This window comes from Taudactylus pleione, unplaced genomic scaffold (assembly GCF_031769625.1).
Source record: "Taudactylus pleione unplaced genomic scaffold, aTauple2 ptg000399l, whole genome shotgun sequence".
NCBI lineage: Eukaryota > Metazoa > Chordata > Amphibia > Anura > Myobatrachidae > Taudactylus > Taudactylus pleione.
In genome coordinates, this window is record NW_028284801.1 from 3,736,534 (window position 1) to 3,755,964 (window position 19,431).

A 19,431-nucleotide genomic window follows, 5' to 3' on the forward strand; every position below is an offset into this window, starting at 1 on the left:
ATGCTCTATGTCCTACCATTCCTTTGTGTTGTTGTAGTTGATTTAGTGCCAGTTGTAATTATATTACATATGCATTGTATGTGATTGTTTGTTAGCTGCTGATTGACACTGACACTGTCTTTTATTTTTAAATCTGTCAATTGTAATTATCACGGTTTTTTTTCCATACTCTTGGGTGGAGGTTTCTTTCTGAGTACTTCACATTCATTAAGATTTTGTGAAGGCTGTCACATAACATTGTAATTATTGCCTTTACTTTGAACAAAAAGATAAAGGGAAACAGGAGGGGGAACAGCCTGTGCTGGTACCATGTAAATCATGTACGGCTTACGTGTGCTCTCAGGAGGTAAAGAATGGTTTGTGTGTTGTCTGTTATAAAGAGTCATCTCACCAGTCCAGTTTAACTGTCCCTGGACAAGAGCCATCTTGAGTTGCCTCTTTTGCCCAGGTTATGATGAAGGTTGTGGATGGTATGGCTGCTCCCACAATGCCTCCTTGGATGGGGTGTCAACAGTATGCTATGTTTGCACCTCCTATGCATCCTTCATGGAAGGATGTTTATGGCCATTCTAGTCAGAGTATGGCACCATCTAATGTTGATAACAGACTGGTAGTGACCAGAGAGCCTAAGTGTAAGTTATCTCTCTATCAGTCTGCCCAACATATGGATTCAGACGCATCATAAGGGTATCAGATGATGCACAGGGTTCTTCTCCAGGATCTAGTTCTGGGGAGGAGGATCATCTGTAATCAGTGGATGTTCCTTCTTTGGTAAGGGTGGTTAGATCAGTCCTAAATATTCAGGATGATGAACCAGCTCATAATAAGAAGGCTCCAATGTTTAATCACCATGGAAAGTGGTCAAAACAGAGTTCCCTGTATCTGAACAGCTAACAGAGCTTATCGAAGAGGCATGGGGTAACCCTGATAAACGATTTTATGTGAATAAAACAATAACATCATTGTATCCATTCCCACCTTCGGTATGTACTAAGTGGGAGGTACCTCCTACTGTGGATGCTCATGTAACACATTTAATCAGAAATGCTACATTGCTTATTCCAACAGCGTCTTCGCTGATGGATTCCACAGATAAAAAGATTGAAGCCTGTCTTAAAGCACTATTTTTGTCATCTCAAGCATTACTCATCCAGCAACATTGTCTGGAGCCTGGGTAACCAAAGCTGTTGAAGAATGGATAGGGGCATTGGAAGATTTGCTACCAAATGCTACCAGAGAGCAGGTGATGAATATCTCTCACATACGGGAAGAAGCTTCCTATCTGGGAGGGGCTGCAGCAGATGCTGGAATTTTAGCTTCCAGGGCATCAACAGCATCAATAGTGGCACACAGGGCCATTTGTTTAAGATCTTGGAAATCTGATACAGGATAAAAGAGGGCCCTGGAAGTCTTACCTTTCTATGGAAAGGTACCTTTTGGAGCAGAGTTGGATAATATAGTCAATACTCTGGTGGCTTCAAAATCTGCAGGTCTGCCATCTAAGTCAAATACTAAATCTAGGCAGTTTTCCTTTCAGTCTTTCTGTGCTCAGCGATGAGCAAAAGAACAGTCTTTCTCTAGGCCAACTAGCTTTCGCAAGTCTAAGCAACAAACTAAAAGGTCTGGCCCGGCAAGACGTCCAGCTTCTAAGCTGGACAACAAGCCCTCGGCCTGATGGAGCAGGCCTTCTCTTAGGGGATCCCAGAGTGGTGTTAGGAGCTGAGGGTTAGTCAGGCAGGATAGAGGTAGTGGCCATAGACTAGATGCAACCTTTGGGCTGTGAGATTGCCTTGAGGGCTAGTTAGTTGCGGCTTGCGAGGCAGGTATGATATGCAGCCTTTGGGCTGTGTGGTGGCCTGAAGGTCTGGTCTGCCTTGGCTAGTCGCAGCCTGTGAGCCAAGGATGAGATGCAGCCTTTGAGCTGAAGGCAGCCTTGAGGGCTGGTATGACTTGGCTCATTGCGGCCTGTGCACTGAGGATGAGATGCAGCCTTTGGGCTATGTGGCAGCCTTGAGGGCTGAAATGCCTTGGCTTGCTGTGGCCTGTGGGCTGAGGATGAGATGCAGCCTTTGGGCTGTATGGCAGCCTTGAGGGCTGATATGCCTTGGCTTGCTGCGGGGCTGTAGGCCGAGGATGAGATGAGTGTGGCAGCCTTAAGGGCTGGAAAGTCTCTGGTTAAGTTGCATACTATGACGCTGGGATGCGACCAATGTCGCCGGGTTGACACTGGCATTGGTACGCTGGATTGCGCACTTTGGACGCTGAGGTGCGGCCAATGTTGCCGGGTTGACACTGGTGTTGGTACATGGGGCTGCGCACCTTGGATGCAGAGGTGCGTCCAATGTCGCCGGGTTGACACTGGCAATGGTATGCTGGATTGCTTACTCAGGATGCTGAGATGCGGCTAATGTCGCCTGGTTGACACAAGACGCCGGATGCTGGCATGCACCCCAGGATGTGGGCGCACTTGATACCACTGGGAATGACATAAATGGCAGAGGCAGAGATGCACAGCATGCTGCCTACATGACACAAGCAGCGCACAGCATGTGCAGTGCAGACCGTGCCACCTAGATGAAACAAATGGCAGAGAATTCATATGGCAAACTGGACTCAGGAACTCAACTGTATTACAGGAAACTGGCACAACTGGAAACATGAGGAACGCTATCACCGGCATGGAGTGAAGGACTGGCTACAATTTAACAGATACAGGGCCCAATCTGAGCACGCCCTGTAAGCCTCCCTAATGACAGACTACTGCACCTGGCCTGTGCACACAGACAAGATAATCAATTAGTGTGCAGCTGATATTGTACAGAGACAGAGAGCAATTACTGAACACATGAGATCAGCACACAGACAGACAGGAATGAATGCAGTGTCTCAGTAGCAACTAAAATGATCTGCTTAACCGTAGATCCTAACAGGTGGGAGGAAAACTTCTTCAATTTGTAGATTGTTGGGTCAAACAATAGATGCCTGGGTCCAAGAAGTGGTCTCTCAGGGTTATGCCCTCACTTACAGGAGACATCCCCATCAGAAGTTTTTTTGCACAGATCCTCCATCAGATGCGGACAAGGCCTTAGGTTTTCAGGGAGTCATTCACTCCCTGCTACAGGCAGGGGTAATAGTTCCAGTGTACCAACAAGGAAGGAGTTATTATTCCAATCTGTTTCTGATTCAGAAACCGAATGGGGCTTATCACCCTACACTAAATCTGAAAACCCTCAATTGGTTTATCCATGTACCCAAGTTTTGTTTTGGAAACTCTCCAGTCAATTATTTTGTCAATGGAGCTGGGGGATTACATGGTTTCCCTGGACATTCAGGATGCATATCTGCATGTTCCTATTATACCATCCCACCAACAATTCTTACAGCTTGCTGTCCTTCAGCAACACTCAGGCTCTACCCTTTGGCCTATCTACAGCTCCCTGGGTATTTACCAAAATATTGGCAGTTATGATGGCCTATCTCAGGTGTCAGAACTCTGTCATATCTGGATGACCTTCTGATAATAGCACACACTCCAGTTATGTTACAATACCATCTTCAAATGATCATAGGCTGCCTACAAAGGCACAGCTGGATAATCAGATGGTACATCTCGGGCACAAAGGGTGTTTCTGCCAGAGGACAAGATTGTGGATCTAGCATTGCAAATATGCAAGCTGCTATGCAAGCGAAGGGTATCCATTCTGTTAGCAATGCAGGTCCTGGGATCAATGGTATCCACCTTCAACAAGAAGAAAAAAGAATCATCTTATAAGGTCTCAGAGGATCTTTCTTACTCCAGAGGTTCGTCACTCCCTCCTGTGGTGGCTGAGAAAGGATCATCTAAAGAAAGGGCGCCCGTTCTGTATTCCAAATTGGGTGTTTCTCACTACGGACACCAGCCTTCGCAGATGGGGGCAGTGACTGGTCATCCCACCTTTCAGGGAAGATGAACAAATTAAGAAAGTCATCTGCCAACATACATTCTGGAACTGCGAGCAGTATACAGAGCTCTTGTCATGGCACAGGACCTGCTACAGGGCATGCCGGTACAGATCCAGTCCAACAATGCAACTACAATGGCCTACCTCCATCATCAGGGAGGCACAAGAAGTTATGCAGCCATGAAAGAGATGACAAAGGTTCTGATTTGGGCAGAATGTCATCTTCTGTCCATCTCGGCAATATTCATACCGGGAGTACTCAACTGGGAAGCAGACTTCCTAGGTCACTAGAGTATACATGCCGGAGAGTGGTCTCCCCATCTGGTATTTCAGCTCCTGGTAAACAAATGGGATCTACCAGAGATAGATCTCATGGCATCACGCCACAACCACAAGGTCCCTAGGTACGGGTCTAGGTACTGAGACCCATCAGCAGCCTTTGTGGGCACACTGGCAGTAAGATGGGACTTCAAGCTGGCATATCTCTTTCCTCCTATTTCTCTACTTCCAAGAGTTCTCAGAAATTTCAAGCAGGAAGATGGAACAGTAATACTGGTGGCTCTAGCTTGGCCCAGTCACCGACATACAGAATCTATCCATAGACAGTCCGGGTGTGGTATAAGAGATAGACAGTAATTAGATAGACAATGTCTAGGTAGACACCAGATGTTAGACAGACAGTAGGTCAACACGGTCAAAAGGTTGACACACTAAATGTCAACATGTAAGAAGGTTGACACGTACAAATGGTCGACAGGGTCAAATTGTTGACATGAAAATGGTTGACACAAAAATGGTTGACACATGATTTTTTTGTTTTTTAGCCCTAATCTTCACCTTAACCCTAACCCTCCCTCCTGATGCCTAACCCTAACTGTCGGAGTAGGTGTCTGATCCTAACCATCCCATCTAGTGCTTAACCCTAACCCTCCGGTAAGTGCCTAACCCTAACCATCCGGGTAAGTGCCTAACCCTAACTGTGGGGGTAAGTGCCTAACCCCAACTGTTGGGGTATGTGCCTAACCCTAACTGTGGGGGTAAGTGCCTAACACTAACCCTCCAGTAAGTCCCTAAACCTAACCCTATAAAACGAAAAAAAAAATCATGTGTCTATAATTTGTCAACCATTTTCATGTCGACCATTTGTACCTGTCAACCTTTTTACATGTCGACCTTTAGTGTGTTGACCTTTTGGCCCTGTCAACCTTTTGTCCCTGTCGACCTATTGATTGTCTAAAATCTGGTGTCTATCTAGACATTGTCTATCTAATTACTGTCTATCTACAGTCCGGAACCCAGACAGTCCATATCCTCTTCCTCTATGGCAGGATCTGCTAACACAGGGTCCCTGCCAACATCCGGACTTACTTCGTCTGGTTTTCACGGCATGGCTCTTGAATCTTCCATCCTAAGAGCGAAAGGATTTTCCAGTTCTGTAATTCAGACGATGAGTAGGGCATGGAAGCCTTCCTCTGCCCACATCTATTACAGAGTTTGGTATTCTTTTGGTCAATGGTGTTCCCATAGGAAGTATGACCCTAAGATATTCAGGATTTCCAGGCTACTGGCTTTTCTTCAGGCAGGATTAGAGAAAGGTCTACGTCTGGCCACTCAGTCTTGTTCCAGAAGAAGATTGCTTCATTACCAGATGTTAGAATTTTTCTCCAAGGTGTTTTGGGAGTTCAGCCTCCTTTTGTTCCATGGGTAGCAATGTGGGATTTGTCTTTGGTTCTTAAGGGACTACAAACTTCCCCATTTGAACCTTTGGACTGTGTATTTGAAGTGGTTAACAGCAAAGACACTTTTTCTTCTTGCTATTTCTTCTGCTCGCAGAGTCTCTGATTTGGCAGTGCTCTCTTGTTGCTCCCCATTTTTGATTTTCCACCAGGATAAAGCTGTTCTTCGTACAAGGGAGGGTTACCTTCCTAAGGTAGTGTTCCGTTTTCATGTGAAAGAAGAAATTGTTGTTCCAGCTTTTCAGGCTCCAGTCTTTTCTGTAGGTGAAGCCCCCCTGAGTGTAGTTTGTGCCCTCCATGTTTATGTGGAGCATACAAACTCTGTTAGAAAATCAGATGCTCTTTTTGTATTATATGGCTTCACAAACAAGGATGGCCAGCTAATAAGCAGATTCTAGCGAGATGGACACGCATGACTATTTCTCAGGTGTACACACAGGCTGATCACCCTGTCCCAAGCATGGTGACAGCACATTCTACTTGACCTGTAAGGCCATCATGGGCATTTAGTCATGGTGCCTCTGCTGAACAGTTGTTTAAGGCAGCCACGTTGTCTTCTGTCCACACTTTTCTGTACCTTTTGCCTCTCAGGATGCTTCTTTGGGGGATGAGTTCTTCTTTTTGCTCAGGAGCGTCCCACACTCTAGGGGAACTGTTTTAGGACATCCCCATGGTATCCCTGTGGAGCCCTGTGGACCCTGAAGAAGAAAATTTGAGTTATGGTAGACTTACCTAGATAACTCTTTTTCTTGTAGGTCCAGAGAGTCCACAGGGCACCCACCCTAATGCACCTGGTTTCATTGGGTTATATTCTTTCAGTCACAGATTCCCTCATCTTATGTAAGAGTGTTTCTGGTGTACGATTGTTCTTCCTTCTCCTCTTTCCTTCTACTGCCTTGAGACTTGCTAACTAAACTGAAGTCCTATGGCTAGGGGCGGGGTATATATGGGGAAGGACCTGGGGCATTATGGGGAGCAGAAACTTTAACTGTTTGGTGCCTGGTCTTCCAACCCTAATATCCCATGGTATCCCTGTGGATCCTATGGACTTTGAAGAAAAGGAGTTATCTAGGTAAGTCTACCATAACTCTAAGTTTCCTCCGCCTTATGCGCAAAAATAAAACATGACCTGCGTGACTGGTCCGTTTTTCTGTCTGATTTTAATGGGGTTAGTATTTGGCTACAGCCAGTGCGGGACTTACAGCTTTTTACAGATACCGCCGGGTCGTCTGGTTTCGGGTCGCGGTGTGCTGCTCCTTGACCATCGGCATGGGTCGAGGGAAGGTTTGACCAGGAACTTACTTCTGCTTGAGCTTTTCCCAATCATAGTGGCTATAGAGCTTTGGAGTGAGCGTCTCTATAACTCTAGCATAGTATTTTGGTGCGACAGCCTTGGTGTTGTTCAGGCTGTTAACCATCAGTGAGCCTCCCCCTTGCAGGTTCTGTGGTTGCTTCCTAGGCTAGTTTTGCATTGTTTGGTCTGCAATGTCAGCTTTCAGTCTAAGCATGTCCCTGGAGTTGATAATACCATTGCGGATGTGCTTTCTAAGTTTCACTGGGTAAAATGTATAGAGTTGGCGCCGTAGGCAGCACCGGAAGGTGATGATTGTCCTAGTTTTGTCTGGAAGGTCATCAGGCCACTGTCTGGCAGGTCATCAGGTCATTACACTCATACGCCTTTGGCCTGGAAACACAGGTAGGAGTCAGCATCAATTGATGCACTCTTTTATCTGGTCCTATCTTATGCGTAATTTCTTGCCAGCCGTGTGTAAATGGTTGGCGGGGATGGCGTTCTTCTCTAGCCTGCTTGGTTGGCCTGATCCCACAAGGATATTTCTAGTAGCTCGGGTGCTTAAGGGATGGGCAAGGGCCGGGCTGGTTCAAGAAGATTGTCGGAGTCTCATTGATATTAATTTGTTGCCACCTCTATTGACAGCAGTTGAAGGTGTGTGCTACACGACATTTCAGGTTTCTTTGTTTAAATTGGAGTTTGCAATGGATTTTCACGCCGTATTTTGAGTTAGTGAGTTGGTGGCGCTGGTGCATGATGCTGCGTCGGCTCTTCATTGGGACGTATTGTGCTATGGTGATCCTCTGTTCTGCAAAATACATCGTAACAAGACTGACCAGATTGGGTGGGGTCATTGGATATCTTTGAGGAAATGTCTGGACAGGCGGATCTGCCCGGTGTCTTTAGCACATGGAGTGGCATCCTGTGCATGGTAGCATGGCTTGTGCATGCAGATGGATACCCAGTTACTAAGTATCAATTTGGTGAGGTCTTGAAATGGTGTATTGCGGCTCTCGACCCCCTTTGCATGAATATGGCATGCATTCATTTTGAATTGGGGCTGCCACTTTTGCCGATGCCTCAAGGTTTTCACTGTCAGAGATTCAGGCTCTGTGTCGGTGGAAATCAGGGGCTTTTCATCATTATGTGCGACTGGGTAAGGTGATTGCTAGCACTTTTTCAGCATGCTAACCAGAGGTTTAGACTACTCACTTTTTAGGGGTCTGGAGCATTTTAAAATTTTTCCTATGGAGGCATCAAGTAGATTTAATATACAAATACAGAAAAGATCCTAGTGGGTTTTTTGTTTTTTACCTCCAGTCTGGTTTTCATATTTGTGTTTGTAACTAACATTATTATTGGTGTCTTCATGTTCATGGTGAATGTGGTTCCTGTGTGCGGATGGTGTGGAAGGGTGTGATGCCGGTTTCAATCAACTTTATTAACAAAATTTTATTCTGAATTTACAGACTTGTACGATGAAAGGCCTATATGGATTATTGGCCACTCATTCATATATATTTATAAATCAGCTGCAGCGCATGACTCTCATTCTTTTGCTTCCGTACATAGCATCCGGTGGTTAGGCGGATGCTATGGCATGAATTGAAGGGGCGTCTGTTGTCTGCTGTACGAATGTTTGGTCGACCTAAGGTGTTGATGGTGCACCTGGGTGGCAATGATCTGGGGAAAAGTATGTCCTTGGACCTCGGGTGGGCTATTGTGCATGATTTTGAATTGTTACATCAGGAATGGCCTCTTTGTACTTTGGTTTGTTCTGCAATACTTTCTCGCCGTAATTGGCATTCCAGTAAACCAGGTACGGTGATGGAGGAAACAAGGCGGAAAGTGAATGCCGGCTTTTGTTGTCAGTGGGTGGCAGAGTCGTGGTCCATAGCATGATTCGGTTTCAGGACGTGCATTTGTTTAGGACTGATGGAGTACATTTGATGGGCGTTGTCTATTTTTGTTTGTAGATGCTTTGTTTGGGATGCTGGTGGAGTTGGTTTGTTTTGGTGGAGGGCAGCAGATTTAGTGGACTTGCTTTGGCGTAAAGAATGGTAGTGTGCTTTTTGTTTGTTATTAAGTTAGATGGTGCACTCTCCTTATTCAAACATAGGCCAAATCGCAGTGGTAGATTAAGGTTCACATGGGCCTGGAGCTGAAATTTCTGAAGGGACTATTGTGTGTCGCTGCAGGGGGTGTGACTAGTGATGTGGGTGGAGGCATGTGTATTTTTGTATATGTGTACTTTAATATTTCTTATTGCCGCAATAAATGATTATAATTTTGGACCTAAAACTCAATAATTAAAAAATTGCCATCTCAGTGAGACCCTGACACATCAGCTACAATAGTAACATTTCCATAGCAATGTGGCAACAACCGTTAAGAATAACAAAAGATATAAACACACTCCACACACAAAGCATACTTTTATTAAAATTATGCCTTTCCAATGGTCCAGTATGTAAATAGAACCCTTCCCATGCCACATTATATGTCATGTCCTTCCCATTACCCATTATAGTCTTTTTTGGGCCTATTTTCATTGGGGGCCTGGAGCTACAGCTCCACCCGCCCCATTAATCCGGCCCTACCAAATCATCCCTACAGCCCATCCAAGCATGCTTTGCTAGAGAGTTGAACACCAACGAGTGATGCGTTTGATCTGCATGTGTTTGTTGGAGTGTCCATTCTTTGTTGCCCACCACCATACTAACTTTAAGTTAATAACAATCAATTTCAATTGGCAATATCTAATTTGATGATTAATTCAATAATTTATTAATTAATAATCTTGTGTCAAAATAAAATTTTACATTATTTTGATTCCAGCTCCTGTTGTCTGTGTGTTTATTTTAGATAAGTTCTAGTTGTTTTAAGTCTTTAAGGTGCAATGTGGATATCAACCATTAGGGAGTTTATTAGCAGACTACAGCAAAATGCGCCACAGTGATGCTAAAAACATGTGAATGCGAAAAAAACTCCTACTCTGTGGTATTATGACCTTCTCAAATTTACACTGGACCAAGACCCTCAGCGCCTATCTCTGTGCTCATTGGCTAGGAGAAGAGGTGGAAGATTTGGGCGAAACTTCCAGCATTGATTTGGGAAGTGGAAAAACAGTGCAAACACACCATGCAAAATAGATGATACATGAGGTGAATTCTAGAATAATTTAGAGGTGAGCGGGTTCAGATTTCAGAAATCCGAATCCCCCGAGCCCCCCCGATCCGAGTCATATCCGAGTCAGGCTCGACTTTTCACGCCTGACTCGGATCTGAAATACAGGCAAAACGTCATCATCCCGCCTTCCGGATCTTGCGGATTTTGGATTCTATAAAAGGTCCCTCGAAAATCTTGATTGAAGATACAATAAGAACTGGAAAATTTAGAAGAACAAGGTTCCCAATACCAGATGGATTCTGAGACTAATAATTGGAAGAAATAGTCAACTTGGTCCAAGAAAGGTTGGTCACCAGGAAGTCATCGATTCTTCTTCTTTTTTTTTTTCTTCTTCAAGACACAGCCCTTCAAGACACAGCCCTTTCTTGGTTCTCATCTTACCTATCTAATCGCTCTTTCACTGTTCGCTTTTCTGATTCTACCTCCACTTCGCTACCTCTATCAGTTGGAGTACCACAAGGTTCAGTATTAGGTCCTCTGCTTTTCTCAATATATACCACCTCTCTTGGCAAACTAATCAGCTCTTTTGGTTTTCAGTATCATCTGTACGCGGACGATACTCAAATTTACCTATCCTCCCCAGATTTGTCACCATCTGTGCTGGTCCGTGTCACTGAATGTCTCTCCGCCATTTCATCTTGGATGTCATCTCACCACCTCAAACTTAATATATCCAAAACAGAATTAATTATATTTCCACCAGCCAATAGCAGTTACCAACCTGATATCTCTATTACTGTTGACAACTCGACAATCTACCCCACCCCACAAGCTCGCTGCCTAGGTGTCATCCTTGACTCTGAACTGTCTTTTGTTCCCCACATTCAATCTGTCTCTAAATCCTGTTACATACATCTAAGAAACATAGCCAAAATTCGATCATATCTTACGCAAGACACTGCAAAAACTCTTATACACGCACTCATAATTTCCCGCATTGACTATTGCAATAGTCTCCTTATTGGTCTTCCCAAAAACAGGCTCTCCCCACTACAATCCATTTTGAATGCAGCTGCGAGGTTGATCTTTCTCACCAAACGTTCAGTGTCTGCTGATCCACTCTGTCAGTCCCTCCGTTGGCTGCCGGTCTTCTACCGTATTCAATTTAAAATACTTACACTCACACATAAAGCTATTAACCAAACCACACCAACATACATCTCTTCACTTATCTCAAAATATCTTCCAACCCGACATCTCCGTTCTGCACAAGATCTGTGTCTCTCATCCCCGCGCATTACTTGTTACCATGCACGGTTACAGGACTTTTTTCGGGCTGCACCCACCCTGTGGAATGCCCTCCCTTGCACAATAAGACTTTCCACTAGTTTCCAAACATTCAAGCGTTCTCTGAAAACTCACCTCTTTAGACAAGCTTATCAGATTCCAGGACCGCCCACCTAACCTTTTATAGCTCCCTATCTAACTCTCTTCTTATAGTAAACACCTATCACATCTTCTCTTTCTTCAATTGAACATCCTCCTAACCCTAGGCCAACTTTCCAGTGTGATTGGATTATACAGCCCACCAAGAATATCTGCAGTTGGGCTGGACCAATTTGCAATAGCACCTCTCCTTGTGTATCAACACCTATTTCCCTATAGATTGTAAGCTTGTGAGCAGGGCCCTTTTACCCTTATGTATGTCATGTATGTATGTCTTTTACAACCCAGTATAATGTTAATCTTGATTCAAATTGTAAAGCGCAACGGAATTTGCTGCGCTATATAAGAAACTGTTAATAATTAATAATAAATACATTTTTCCAAGACTTTTTCGAACCACTTGAAGAAGAAGAAGATTTAAGTTGCAAAGTGTCTTTCATGGGAACTACCGAAATAGTTTTTTCATCATACTCAGGATCATAGTCACAATCTGTGTTATAATTCATCATCCTTATGCCTCCTTGAGTCTTATCCTTCTGGACAGGTTGTTTTTGTACTGGATCTTTTTGAGAAGGACTCAAAGAAATGCATCTGAGCTTAATAGCAGAGGGTAGTACCCCAGAACTTGAGACTTTGTTGAGATGAGTATCCTCGAGAGAACTGTAAGGATAAGTTGGACCAAATTTTTTAATGACTGCCACAGCAAAGGCTACTAAATCTGACAGCATCGGATCCTTTGAATCATAAATAGGCTCAACCCAGTCCCAAGCTTTACCTCGGAAAGATGAAATTATAAATTTTTCTACATTAGTAGGCTTGATTTCAGACCATGGAGAGGATTTCATAATAGCGATGAAATGATCCACCAAAGTATAATACTGCGTTATATCTCCATAAAAAAAAATGGACATAGAAACATCAGATTGATCCTGAGGTATACCTTTAAATGTAGTGGTATCATCATCTTGTGAACCTCTTAACGGATTGGGCACTAAAACATTTGACTTTGACACAACACTAGAAGATTCTTCCTTGAGTAAAGAACCGGAGATCTTTCCTTGGGATACAGATTTTGAAATCCCTTTTTGAGATGTAAAACTTGAGACTTTCCCCTGGACTATGAGACCTGATACCCCCTGCCGGGGTACATAACTAGAAACCTCTAACTCGGAACTGAAAATGAGGCAAATCGTCATTATCCCGACTTCCGGATCTCACGGGTTTTGGATTCTATAAAAGGTACCCGCGTCGGCGCCATTTTCCCACTCGGCTGTGGACAGTGAAGAGGGTGGGAGTTAGGGCTGGCTGGGATGTGTAGTGTAGTGTAGTGCTGCTGTTGTCCATAGGGGCTGTATCCACTCCTCCAAAGTCCATAGGGGCTGGCTTTGTTGTGCTGTGCTGCTGTTGTCCATAGGGGCTGTGTCCACTCCTCCAAAGTCCATAGGGGCTGGCTGGGCTGTGTTGTGCAGTTAGTTGTCCATAGGGGCTGGCTTGGCTGTGTTGTGCAGTTTGTTGTCCCTAGGGGCTGTGTTCACTCCAAAGTCTATAAGGGCTGGCTGGGCTGTGTTATGCAGTCCTAAAGGGGTGCTGTAGTGTTGTCCAGGGGGTGCTCTGTCCATCAGGGGTGCTCCCCCCAAGTGCAAAAAATTATTATTTTTTCTGTATTTGTGAATTGTGTGCACAGTAGCCGCACGTGCATCAACAAAGTAGCGCCAAGCGTGCGCCTGTGTCATAAGTAAAGGGCCAGCTGGCACATCCGTTAAAGGGTGCTGTAACCCCCAAAGTGCACTCCCAAAAAATTTTTTTTTCTGTATTTGTGAATTGTGTGCGCAGTAGCCGCACGTGCATCAACAAAGTAGCGCCAAGCGTGCGCCTGTGTCATAAGTAAAGGGCCAGCTGGCACATCCGTTAAAGGGTGCTGTAACCCCCAAAGTGCACTCCAAAAAATATTTTTTATTTTCTGTGTTTGTGAATTGTGTGTACTGTACGTGCATCCTCAAAGCAGCAGCGCCAAGTGTGCATCTGTCCGTTGAAGGGTGGTGTAACCCCCAAAGTGCACTCCAACAATAATAAAACATTTTCTTCTGTGTTTGTGAATTGTGTGCACTTTACGTGCACCCTAAAAGCAGCAGCGACAAGCGTGCGTCTGTCTGTTAATGGGTGGTGTAACCCCCAGTGCACTCCAACAAAAATAAAACATTTTCTTCTGTGTTTGTGAATTGTGTGCACTGTATGTGCATCCTCAAAGCAGCAGCGCCAAGCGTGCGTCTGTCTGTTAAAGAGTGGAGTAACCCCCAAAGTGCACTCCAACAAAAATAAAACATTTTCCTCTGTGTTTTGTGAATTGTGTGCACTGTACGTGCATCCTCAAAGCAGCAGTGCTAAGTGTTCATCTGTCTGTTAAAGGGTGGTGTAACCCCCAAAGTTCGCTTCACAAAAAATTAAAAATTCTTCTTTATTTTCTGTCTTTGTGAATTGTGTGCACTGTAGCTACACCTGCATCCACAAAGGAGCAGCGCCAAGTGTGCGCCTGTCTGTTAAAGGGTGGTGTAAACCCCAAAGTGCGCTACACAAAAAATAAAAAATTCTTCTTTTTTTTCTGTCTTTGTGAATTGTGTGCACTGTAGCTGCACCTGCATCCACAAAGGAGCAGTGCTGTCAGGGTTCAGCCTAGGATCGGCCTCTCTCACCTCCTTGCCGGCTTCCCCTGACTTCCTAGCGGTCAGACGTCTGGTGCAGTGATGGATGTGGGGCTGAGTATTCTGCCTTAGGTGCTTTTTGCGAGCTTCCATGGTCGGCTGTGTGCTGGGGATCGGAGTTCCCATCATGGGTGCCGCCATGACAGTTCCTCTCATGTGACTGTACTCCTAACCTATGGTAGCATGATTTCAGTCAGCTGATGCTGTGCTCCAGTAATCTGCTACCCCTGGGTATAAATCCGCCTCCAGAACTCCAGGAAGTTGCTGTTCAACTTCTTCTTCTTTGTTCCAGTGATACCAGCGTTGCTCTGTGCTAATCTTTCAGAGAGTTACTTCAGCCTGTTCACAGTTCTCCAGTTTCCAGTATTAGCTTCCAAGCTATTCTTAGTCTGAGAGTAGTTCTCTCCCAGTATCCAGACTGTTTTGTTTTCTATGTCTGTGTGTCTTTGTATATGTGCTGTTAGTATTGCAGCTTCCTTGTGTCACTGAGGTGTCAGATTACCTGCTGGTATTAATTAGCCCACAGTTGGACCTCCCAGCACATATCTGTGTCAATCTGCCCTGTGCACTTGCATTTAGCACTCTCCTAGTGTATGCCTGACTTCTCTTTGTGTCCTGTCTCTGCCAATCATTTCCAGCATTCCCATATATTTCCTGAGCCCACTCTGCTCTTGTCTGTGCAATCTCCAGTATATGTCTGTGTTCTTTGCTCAGTGTCTTGTCTCCAGTAATCAGCTCCAATCATTTCCAGCATTTCCATATATTCCCTGAGTCCACTCTGCTCTTGCCTTTGCAATCCCCAATATATGTCTGTGTTTTTCTGCATACTTAACTGTTTACAGTCATTGCCTGTGTTATAGCATTCAGTTCCATTTCCAGAGTTCATTCATTCCAATCACCTCCAGTCATATTGCATTCATTATAGTTTCCGGTCTTCTGCCATTCCCAGGTACCTGTCCAGAGGGCCGCGACCTGCTCACTTGGTGCAGCTGAAAACCAAATCCCAATTGGAGGGGTCACTGGAGAAAACCACCAAGTGAGTTAGACTCCACGCCTCTGGGCAGGTCTAGCCAAACCTGGGTTTGGCCGCAACTAGGAGACCTAGTCTAGTCACTCCCCTAGTCACCCGAACCCCTCGGCTCACCGCCTCCACAGAGGAATTCTTGCACTGGATCGTGACAGTTTGAACAGCCCAATATGCAAGCCACCGGGTTCCAGGGTGATGCAGGGTTTCAGGATTTACTCTTTCGTGTGACTGCACAGGAGACAGCTTTGCAATCTGTCAGACAGCAGCTGGAAGAACTCTCTAATCAAATGATGGTTATTCATTCAGTTCTAGCTGCTTTGTCCCCAGACACACCAGATTCTCCACAGTTTTGTTCTGAAGTTTCAATTACACCTACAGATGAAAATTTTCTGTGCAAGCTAGTGAACCTCTCAAGTGTCCTCTGGTTCCCCAATTTTCTGATATGCATGACCCTGAACCTTTCAAGAGTTTCTACTGGCTTCTAGAACAACTACAAAATCTCCATCCCAAAATTTTTCAAGTTATTCCCAAGCTTTCTAGTGCTACTCCTGACTTGACTAACAGCTTTTCCAAACAAACTAAAGTAAAGCATGAAAGTTTCCTGCGCCCTAAACTTACTGAGGTTGAACGTCAGCGACGACGGGAACTGCATCTCTGTTTATATTGCGGTTATGACAATCACTATCTTAAGGACTGTACTCTGCACCCACTGAGAAGTGGTGACAAGTGTGTGACTCCCAATGTCTGCGCTTTCAGTGCTCCCCATCATCCATCAGTGATTCCCGTTTCTTCAGTTACAGATAAGGAGGTGATGTCCACTGAGCAAAAGAAAGTTCAAGTTTTTGATTGGGGCCCTGCTACAAGATGCTTCAACCCTCGTCTAAGAAATATTGGGAGGATATTTCAACCTTCTAAAGTCAGGGACACTACTCATTCAATTTCTACTGGTCACGGCCCAGATTCCATTTCCATCGGTCCCAGTCCGGATTCTGTTTTCCCAATACGGGACTCCAGTCAGTAGCCCCAGGAGGGGTCTCAACTTCCTTACCCCGAGTGGAGGTCCCAAGTCTTGCACCCCAGCAGGGGGTCCCAAGTCTCGCACCCCAGCAGGGGGTCCCAAGTCTCGCACCCCAGCAGGGGGTCCCAAGTCTCGCACCCCAGCAGGGGGTCCCAAGTCTCGCACCCCAGGAGGGGGTCCCAAGTCTCGCACCCCAGGAGGGGGCCCCAAGTCTTGCACCTCAGGAGGGGGTCTCAAGTATCGCACCCCAGGAGGGGGCCCCAAGTCTTGCACCTCAGGAGGGGGTCTCAAGTATCGCACCCCAAGAAGGGGTCTCAAGTTCCACGCCCCAGAAGGGGGCTTTCATTTCAAGTTTCATGCCCCAGGAGGGGGTTTCAAATCTCTCACCCCAGAAGGGGGTTACAAGTGTTGTACCCCAGGAGGGGGCTTTCATTTCAAGTTTCACGCCCCAGGGAGGGGTCTTCGTTTCGAGTTTCATGCCCCAGGAGGGGGCCTTCATTTCGAGTTACACGCCTCAAGAGGAGACCATCGTTTCGTGTTTCACGCCCCAGGAGAGGGCCTTCGTTTCGAGTTTCATGCCTCAAGGGGAGGCCTTCGTTTCGACTGTTATGCCCCAGGAGCGGGCCGTAATTTCAAGTATTACTCCCCAAGAAAGGGTCTCAAGTTCCATACCTCAAAAGGGGGTACTGAGCCACTCACCCCAGGAGGAAGTCTGTGTTCTTGCATCCCAAAAGGGGGTTTCATATTGCGTACCCTGAAAGGAAAAGCCAAGTCAGCTTCCCCAGAAGGGGGTTTTAGGTCCCATACTCCAACAGGGAGTGTCAAGTTCTGTACTCCCGGAGGGGGCCTTGAGTCTCTCACCCCAAAAGAAGGTTTCAAATCTTGTTTCCCAGGAAGGGGCCTCAAGTCAAGTACCTCAACAGGGGTTTCCTGACTCTATACCCCAGGAGAGGGTTTCATGTGTCGTACCTCAAGGAGGGGCCTCTAATGCTATACTCCAAGAGGGGGTTCCTAGTGTTACGCCCCAGGAGGGAGCCTTAAATATTCTTCCCCAGAAAGGGATTTCAAGTATTCCACCCCAGGATGGGGTTTCCAGTGTGATACCCCAGGAAGGGATTTCAAGTGCCTCATCCCAAGATGGGGTTCCCAGTGTTATACCCCAGGAGGGGAATTCAAGTGTCTTACCCCAGGATGGGGTTCCCAGTGTAATGCCCCAAGATGGGGTTCGTGGTGTTATTCCCCTGGAGGGGACTTCAAGTGTCTCACCCCAGGATGGGGTTCCCAGTGTTGTGCCCCAGGAGGGGATTTCAAGTGCCTCATCCCAAGATGGGGTTCCCAGTGTTATACCCCAGGAGGGGAATTCAAGTGTTTTACCCCAGGACGGGGTTCCCAGTGTAATGCCCCAAGATGGGGTTCGTGGTGTTATTCCCCTGGAGGGGACTTCAAGTGTCTCACCTAGTGCCTAGATTCCTAATGCCATCCCCCAGGGGGGGATTTCGAGTATTACATTTCCGAAGAAGAGTTCAAGTGTCTTACCCCAGGAGGGGGTCTCAAGTCTTGTAACCCCAAGAACAAGGGTATCCAAGGGTTACTCCCCAAGATGGGGGTTCAAGCATTATACCTCCAGAGGAGGTTTCTAGTTATGTACCCCGGCAGGGGGCATCAGGTCTCATAGTCCAGGGTAAAGTCTCAAGTTTTACATCTCAAAAAGGGATTTCAAAATCTGTATCCCAAAGAAAGATCTCCGGTTCTTTACTCAAGGAAGAATCTTCTAGTGTTGTGTCAAAGTCAAATGTTTTAGTGCCCAATCCGTTAAGAGGTTCACAAGATGATGCTACCACTACATTTAAAGGTATACCTCAGGATCCATCTGATGTTTCTATGTCCATTTTTTTTTATGGAGATATAACGCAGTATTATGCTTTGGTGGATCATTTCATCGCTATTATGAAATCCTCTCCATGGTCTGAAATCAAGCCTACTAATGTAGAAAAATTTATAATTTCATCTATTCCGAGGTAAAGCCGGGGACTGGGTTGAGCCTATTTATGAATCAAAGGATCCGATGCTGTCAGATTTAGTAGCCTTTGCTGCGGCAGTCATTAAAGAATTTGGTCCAACTTATCCTTACAGTTCTCTCGAGGATACTCATCTCAACAAAGTCCCAAGTTCTGGGGTACCACCCTCTGCTATTAAGCTCAGATGCATTTCTTTGAGTCCTTCTCAAAAAGATCCAGTACAAAAACAACCTGTCCAGAAGGATAAGACTCAAGGAGGCATAAGGATGATGAATTATAACACAGATTCTGACTATGATCCTGAGTACGATGAAAAAACTATTTCGGTAGTTCCCATGAAAGACACTTTGCAACTTAAGTCTTCTTCTTCTTCAAGTGGTTCGAAAAAGTCTCGGAAAAAGAAGAAGAATCGATGACTTCCTGGTGACCAACCTTTCTTGGACCAAGTTGACTATTTCTTCCAATTATTAGTCTCAGAATACATCTGGTATTGGGAACCTTGTTCTTCTAAATTTTCCAGTTCTTATTGTATCTTTAATCAAGATTTTCGAGGGACCTTTTATAGAATCCAAAATCCGCGAGATCCGGAAGGCGGGATGATGACGTTTTGCCTGTATTTCAGATCCGAGTCAGGCGTGAAAAGTCGAGCCTGACTCGGATACGACTCGGATCGGGGGGGCTCGGGGGGGGTTCGGATTTCAGAAATCCGAACCCGCTCATCCCTAGTCCTTAGTGATCTAAATTTCATTGCCCATCTTTTTTTTTTTTTTATGGGGGGTTATTGCATATGTTGGATGAACATCCAAAACATGCAGGACCGACACACAACGATCATCTGATCATTGTCATCGGTCCATGTCTAGGGGGCCTATTTATTATCGCTTTTGCAATGCGATCAGGGCATGTCAGTACCGCCCATGATCACATTGCAAAATGCCATCATAACGGCCAGATGTATTAAGCTGCACATGAATGGAGACGGACTCCGAAAAGAGCCTGTCCCTGTGATGTGGGCTGGAGTGCACTCGGAGCTGCTACGCATGAGCAGTCCCACGGACTGCACGAGCGGCGCCCATTGCCGGCGGAGGGTTCCAGAAGATCCCTCCGCCGGCTGATATGCGGTAAG